A 7,506-nucleotide genomic window follows, 5' to 3' on the forward strand; every position below is an offset into this window, starting at 1 on the left:
TGCATACATACATACATATATATCATATATATATATATATATATATATATATATATATATATATATATATATATTTATATATATATATATATATATATATATATATAATATATATATATATATATATATATATATATATATATTATATATATATATATATATATATATATATATATATATATATATATATATATATAGACAAGTTGAAATACTTAGGGTCTATAGTATAGAGGCTACTGGAAGAATGGATGAGGAAATAAAACACAGGATACAAGCAGGTTGGAACAATTGGAGAGCTGCCTCTGAAGTCCTTTGTGACAAATGAGTACCACTAAGACTAAAGAGAATGTTTCAAAAGGAAGGGGCAAGACCAGGTATGCTGTATGGTACAGAAACGGCAAATATGACAAAGACAAGAGAAGTAACCGTATGCAGCAGAGATGAGACTGTCAAGATGGATGTCTGGTATAACGAGGGAGGATAGTATTAGGGATGAGTATATAAGAGTGTCAACAAAGGTGGCTTTGGAATATCTAAGAAAGTGCATGAGTGACTGAGATGGTATGGGCACCTACTGAGTAGGGAACAAGACCATATTGGAGGGCATACTATGGAGACGGAAGCGTGGGGTAGAAGAAGACGAGGAAGACCAAGAAAGAGATGCATGGAGAGATTGTGTGAAGGAAGACGAGGGAGGAGAGACTAGACAAAGCAGAAGCGCACCACAGAGGTTGGTGGAAGTGCATGGCTCATTCAAAACAGCGACCTAAGTATAGAAACGGGACTAAGCTGGGGGAGAGAAAGAAGACTTCATAACGCACTTAATCTATGCAATGGCATGTCCAGGTAAATTTAAACCCACTACCAAGAACAAAACAAAGGCCAATATCAGGGATGATACTTCTTTATTTACACTGGCAGAATTAGTGAAAACCTTATTAAAATACTGAGAAACAGAATTACACTGTGTAAAACATAGTCGTCTTAGAATTTAGATAGGAAATGTCTAAAATTTGACAAGGTGTTGGTGGTAATTTCTGGTATAACTTCATATTTCCATTCTAATCCAGTGATAAATGGATTAATATTTCACAACTGGTGATACGGTTATTGCACTTACGGTGTGGTTTCCCACATATTGTGTGCTAATCCACAGATTGATCACAGAGGATAAAACAAGACACAGTCAGGTAAAGATCCTAGAAAGACATCTGTAAATTCCAAAGTCTCCAAGAAGGTCAGGGACACATTTTCCAAACAAGGTGACACTATAGTCCATATTTGAAACATCAATGTACTGAAATACTGTGCCCCAAACAAGCAAAATACATTAATCCAAGTAAATGATGTATAGATTACACATTCCTCTTTGTCTAAACCCAACCCTGATCCTTGCTATCAGTCCTTCTGTCATGTGTCCTACCTCCTCAGTTGAAATTGTTACTGGCACCTCTATCAACTTTACCTTTACACTGATGAAAAATGGTTCCTCTGGGTCTGACCCATTTCTCCAGAGCCTTTCTCTCATCTGAAGATATCCAACCACATTAACTCCTGGGAACTTTCCTCACTTTAACATCTTGATATTATTGTACATATTTACCACTGACCCTGTCTAAGTTTGTTCATTCCGACATGGGAAATATTACTTGACGAATTTGTAATAGACTATTTACATTCTTTGTCTAAGAGTGGGTCCGTTTCGATTATGAGAAATATTCTTGACGAATTTGCGAGAGACTGTTTACATTCTTCGTCTAAGAGTGGGTCTCTTTCTATTATGGGAAATATTACTTGACGAATTTGTTTGTAAGGTACTATTTAATAGTTGAGAAAAATCGAGATCGTACTTCACACATTTTGGTGAAAAGAAAGAATTCTGTTTGTAGTTTTTCGCTTTTTGGCATTTCGTGACTCAGTAAACTTTTACTCATATGCTAAGACACGATTTTTGTGTTTGCACGCCACTGATTTTACTTTTATCTATTCAAATCTAGTCATAGTTTGTATTACCTTTGCGAGAATGAAATGGTCTCGCGGAAAGATGTTGATAAAACTGAATTATTTGGATGAAGGTGTGACGAATGGATTTTTCGTTTCGTGTAAACAAATGGACAACATTTATGTAATAGCAAGTTTCAATAGCAGGTGCTTACTAGGTTGGCGATAAGTTATGATAAGATATCTGTGTGGTGTGAGGGAGCGCCTGAACACGTGATAAGAGTAAATATATGACATGGAAATACATCCACATTATTTGTACAGACGGAACCCTTTTGATAGAGGTTGAATGAGATAAGATAGCAAAGCAGAATAACACAAGAGCTGATGAAAGACTCGGCTCTTTTTCATTCTTTGGATGAAAGCAGAAAAATACCGATCGGAGATAATTTGGTAATTCAACCATAAGATCGATTGGAAAGAAGAAAATGGATATTATCTTTTTGTAGAAAACAGAAATGAAAAGAAATGGTATAGTGATTACCTTTTTAGTTCAGATACCATGATAGCCAAGAAAACTAAGTGAATTACGTGGAACAGGAAAGGATACATTATCAACATCGTCATGAAAGGGAAAATTCGATCAAGACATGAACTGGTTTGAATTTCAAAGCCAAACATTCTCTACATTCTAGAAGCTTGTTGTAGATGTTATAGTTCTACAGTCTAGAATTATAACATCTACAACGAGCTTCTTCAGGTTCCACATAAGAATGTTGAATGAAGACGTTACCAAAGGGACTGATGTGATCAAGCACTGTCCACTGAAGATAAACATACACAAACACACACACATACAAACACACATGTTGTATATATATATATATATATATATATATATATATATATATATATATATATATATATTTATTGTTATGACCTGCTCGTTCTCTCCTTGAAAATGTAGTCTAATACTCTTGAAACTTATGTTTTAAACGAACTATATTCACATCAAGTTACATAGGTCCAGGAACTATTGAGGTGGTTGATTGTCGATCCACCGGAAACACGTGGCTAGGGAATGAACCAGGCAGGGAGGTCAGAATTTGTGCAAAATGGGTCATTTCAATGCAAGCCTTATGCCAAAGGGTCCCCAATTTCTCCCACAGTCAGGCATGGTGTTTGTCTGCAAAGAGATTGCATTCTAGCATCAGTACCAAGGCAAGGAACACATGGGGAACATTACAAACTACTTGCTCTTAGAAAAAAATATTACAACCCACTCAAGGGGCATGAAATGACTGGGAGTTTACACAGAAAGGACTATTAGGTTGCTTGAATTAACTAGGGGATATTTACTAGCATCACAAGGGAATTAATCACAGCACTGACCCAAAATTGGGGAGTGAGAAGCTGAACAAAAAAGGGTGGAAAGTCGCTTTGGAAGAATAGAAATGAAATACAGACAAGAGGCAATACAATTCCTTGACTGTACTAAATTTATGTCTCACAGTACCTGGAAATCCTAGGTTCTGTAGTTTTCTTATCTGCTGATATTTCTGTGCACTATGGAGGTATAAGAACACTTGTGGGATCCCACAGTGGGGGAAAGGGGAGCAGAAGGGGTGAAGTGGAGTCTGCAGGGCTTGCGAAAATCTGAGGAAGTTCTGCCTCTGAGCGGTTCTGAGGGTGTTCTGAGAGTGAGCTGCTGTGGCCCCGCTCTTTTAAAATCTCGCCTGGGTAGGCTCCACCCTAATCCAAGGTCCCCTGTGGAGAGTAAATCCAGAGCAGCCAATGGGAGCAAAAAGGGGTTTTCAAGAGAATGGAGGCTTTCAGTTCACAACGGCAACTTGCATATAGGCAAGGATGAATGAGTCTTGTTGTAAAGAGGTCTTACCTTTCCTTGGTTCTGGCTTAAAATCCTGAACACCTCCCCATTCTAGAGGACATTTCAACCCTAGACGTGTTGGAGTGGACAAGACAAGCCAGAAACAAGGACAAATGACAAATATAAATGACTGAGCCTTCCATACTCCCTTAAATGGACTTATAATATAAACAAGATTCAAGCTCTGCCGATGATAATATTCATGAAGGTTTACTCGACAGGCAGAGAATTTAAAATAATGTAATTCTCGTACGGTATTGATCAAGAATATTAGAGAATAAAGTGTGATGTGACTAAAAGACTAACAACTTGCTATATTCCAATAAAGAAAAATCAAATTCGATTACTCTTAAAAAATAACGTTGCACTGTAATGACTAAATATGAACAACAAATAATGATTAGAAAAACTTAACCTACAGGGTTAATAGTATACTTAATTCTATCGTGTATAATACTGCCAGCTTAATCGTTTAAGGCAACACATACCATTAGTTTGCCCTGATGGGGTGATATGGCACGTTTCAGAGGTGTGTTAATAGCCCTACGATTTCGTTAAGTGACTTTGTCTCGTAACATGAAGACACCAAACATCAGTGCAAACTAACAAGGATAGAATTAATGAAGCAATTCTCCATATAGAGGAAATCAGATTACACAAAATGTAAGTCTCACCAGAGACAATGGCAATTTTTACAAAATATAGAGACTAGGAAGTAACACTAAATCAGCAATTAATCAAAACAATGTATAAACGAGCCAGGCTTTGAAAATATCTCTAAAGCTATAGCAATTTTTGCTGGCTAAAATTTTTCCTAGTCGAATGGAATGTTAAGTGCCAAGAATAGGGCTCTGTGCCAATTGTGGCACTTTTATGATAATAATTCATGACAAAGTACTAATTTATAAGACAAGAATAGCTGGCAGGTGTGGCTCTGCCTAAGTAGAGCATACAAAGGGAATAAATGTCTAAAGATGGTGAAAAAGAGGAAAGGAAACTATGGAAGAGAAGATATAGACAGTACAAAAAATTAGAAAGTTACAAAAGGATAAGAAGGAAGTAGAAGTAGCAGAATCTGGCACTCTCCTCTAGATGGAGAGGGTCAGAATTCTCTAGAAGAGGGTGGCACTGTGCCAGGCACTAGTGCAGAGAGACTATTGACTCTTGTAAGGTTTCTGAAAACCTCTACGCTCTTTTCCCTTCTTCCTTCGACCTCTCTAAGGTTGGTTTGACGATGCCGTGGGGGCCCTTGAAAGACTCAAGCCCTTTGAAGATGTCGGAGGGGCTTTGGCTCTCGTCCCCGTGCCTAATGCTGCGTGGCTCGGTTCCCTGAGTTCTTCAGTCAAATAGGATTCGGCAGAGTCATTACTCCGGGACCGATTAGCTGCTGACGGATTGGGAGTGGATGAGGTAAAAGTATTCAGGATGGGCTTACCCGTTGGGATGACCGACTCCAGGGTGGTTTGTGATGCTGCACCATTGTTGGAGAGTCTGTTGTGGTCATGGGTGTCCTGGAGGATTCCTATTGTAATTGGCTCTTCCTCGACTGCCAGCATGGGTAGTGGGGCCAAGCCAGCAGAGGGAAAGTGACCGAGACTTAGAGCTCCGGGAGGGAGACTCGAGTCTTGCCTTGGCCCTGGCACTGAGCCCATTCCTGGCTTAGTGAGAGGATTTGAACATGGCACAGTGTCCATGAGGGATGGAGCCTGGCACTGCCTGACATCTTCAAGTGGCAATTGCTGTGCAGAGATAGGTCTTGGAGGCCCGTGTAATTGGTCTGGAGCCTGTATGGGCGGGGGCCCTGATAAGGTACAAAGGTAGGAGGAGATTTAAAATCTTGTCCTAGTAGAACGTCATAACCTCCTGGAATATATGTTGCTACTGCCATGGTACATATCTTAGAACGTGTGACTCTCAACCGGACAGAAGGCAAGAACATCTTGACATGGTTGAGGCTCTCTATCGTGATGAATTGGTGCCTATCAACCTGAACTCCATAAGGAATTTTATCCTCTCGAATGATGGATACCTGCGCACCGGTGTCATTGAAAGCTTGGACCTGGTGGGCAGGATAGCGACCTCTGGGAGGTGCGACAAATATGGGGCCCTGAGCAGGAGGGACTGGGCTGAAGGATTCATCACTGCCATAGCAATGGCAGAAACAGGAGCTTTCTTGGGGCATCCCACCCAGGCAGTAGTGTGCCCATGCACTTTGCATGAGTCACAGAAACTCTTGCTAAAATCAGGCTTGGGCCTGTTGTTTCTGTTCCAATGGCCATTATACTTGTTATTAGGATGATGGGGTAGTCCATTCTGAGGAGTAGGAGCAGCTTGCTGAGGAGGATCCACCTTTGAGAGGCACTGCTCCGTGGTGTGACCTGGTTTATTGCAATGAGCAACACAACAGGTATTCCGTGGAGGAAAAATATTGGGGCGTGGGTAGGCTGAGAGGTGGCAGCAGGAGTAGGAGCAGCTTGCTGAGGAGGATCCACCTTTGAGAGGCACTGCTCCGTGGTGTGACCTGGTTTATTGCAATGAGCACACACAGGTTTCCGTGGAGGAATATTGGGGCGCTGGGTAGGCTGAGAGGTGGCAGCAGGAGTGAGAGGGAAAGCAGGGTGTATTTTCTTCTTTAATGAACTCTGCAGCAGATGGTGGGTGTCATAGGCGTCTGCCCATTTACAGCACTCCCGAATAGTTTTAGTAGTTTTGTCCACCAAGTGGTAGCAAGATCAGGGGGAGCGTAGGACAGGAAGTCCTCTAATTGAAAGAGTTCTAAGACCTCCTCAACGGATGTTGCATTGGAGGCCTTAGTCCATCTATAGAATGTCGGTGTCTTCTTGGCTACCCACTCTGTCCATGTTTGGTTAGCCTCCTTGGGCATAGTCCATCATTTCTGCCTCCACCAGTCTGGGGTTAACTCATAATCCCCAAGGATTGCCTTTTGGATGAGGGCGAGATCTTGTCGCTCATTTAGGGGAAGGGCCTTGAATGCAGTCCGCCATTTGCCAGCGAGATGCTTGCCTGGGGGGTTGGATTGAAGTTCTTGAACACCTGCTCGACATGATTGAGCCAGGTGTTGGGTTCGCTATCATCCCAAGGGCACCCATGCTGTGGAGGTGAGTGTGAAGGAGGGGGCGCACGGGGTGTGGTACTTGGAGGTGCCAGAGTGGCACTCTGGACTGCCATAGCCAGTTGATGTGCTCTTCCTTTCTCCCTTTCGGCTGCTTGGAATGCCCTCTCAGCTGCTTCTCTTTTCTCTTGTGCTTCCCTCTCAGCTGCTTGGAATGTTCATTCAGCTGCTTCTCTTCTCTCTTGTGCTTCTCTCTCCTTCTCCCTTTTGGCTGCTCTCCCTTGGGCTGCTTCCTTCAGCTTATCATTCACCCAATTTATCAGTTTTGTGCCCTCCAGCCCCACAGATCTTCCGGCTTCTGTGAAGGCTTTAGCCTCCTCCAGTGCTGTGTTACTGGCCATCTTCTCAGCGGTAAAACACTAGTAGTCTAGTCTGAAAATAACAGGATGGAAGGCAGTCACAAAACTGCAAATGTCACCAGGGGTATGCAGAATACTCAATGCCGATACCTAGCAAGATGACTGTAAAATCCTATAAATACAATTACTACTGGCAAGTAGCACGGCGGAAAACTCACTCCGTAAAATCTCTGTAATTTACAGTT

This window comes from Macrobrachium nipponense, chromosome 26 (genome assembly GCF_015104395.2).
Source record: "Macrobrachium nipponense isolate FS-2020 chromosome 26, ASM1510439v2, whole genome shotgun sequence".
Lineage (NCBI taxonomy): Eukaryota > Metazoa > Arthropoda > Malacostraca > Decapoda > Palaemonidae > Macrobrachium > Macrobrachium nipponense.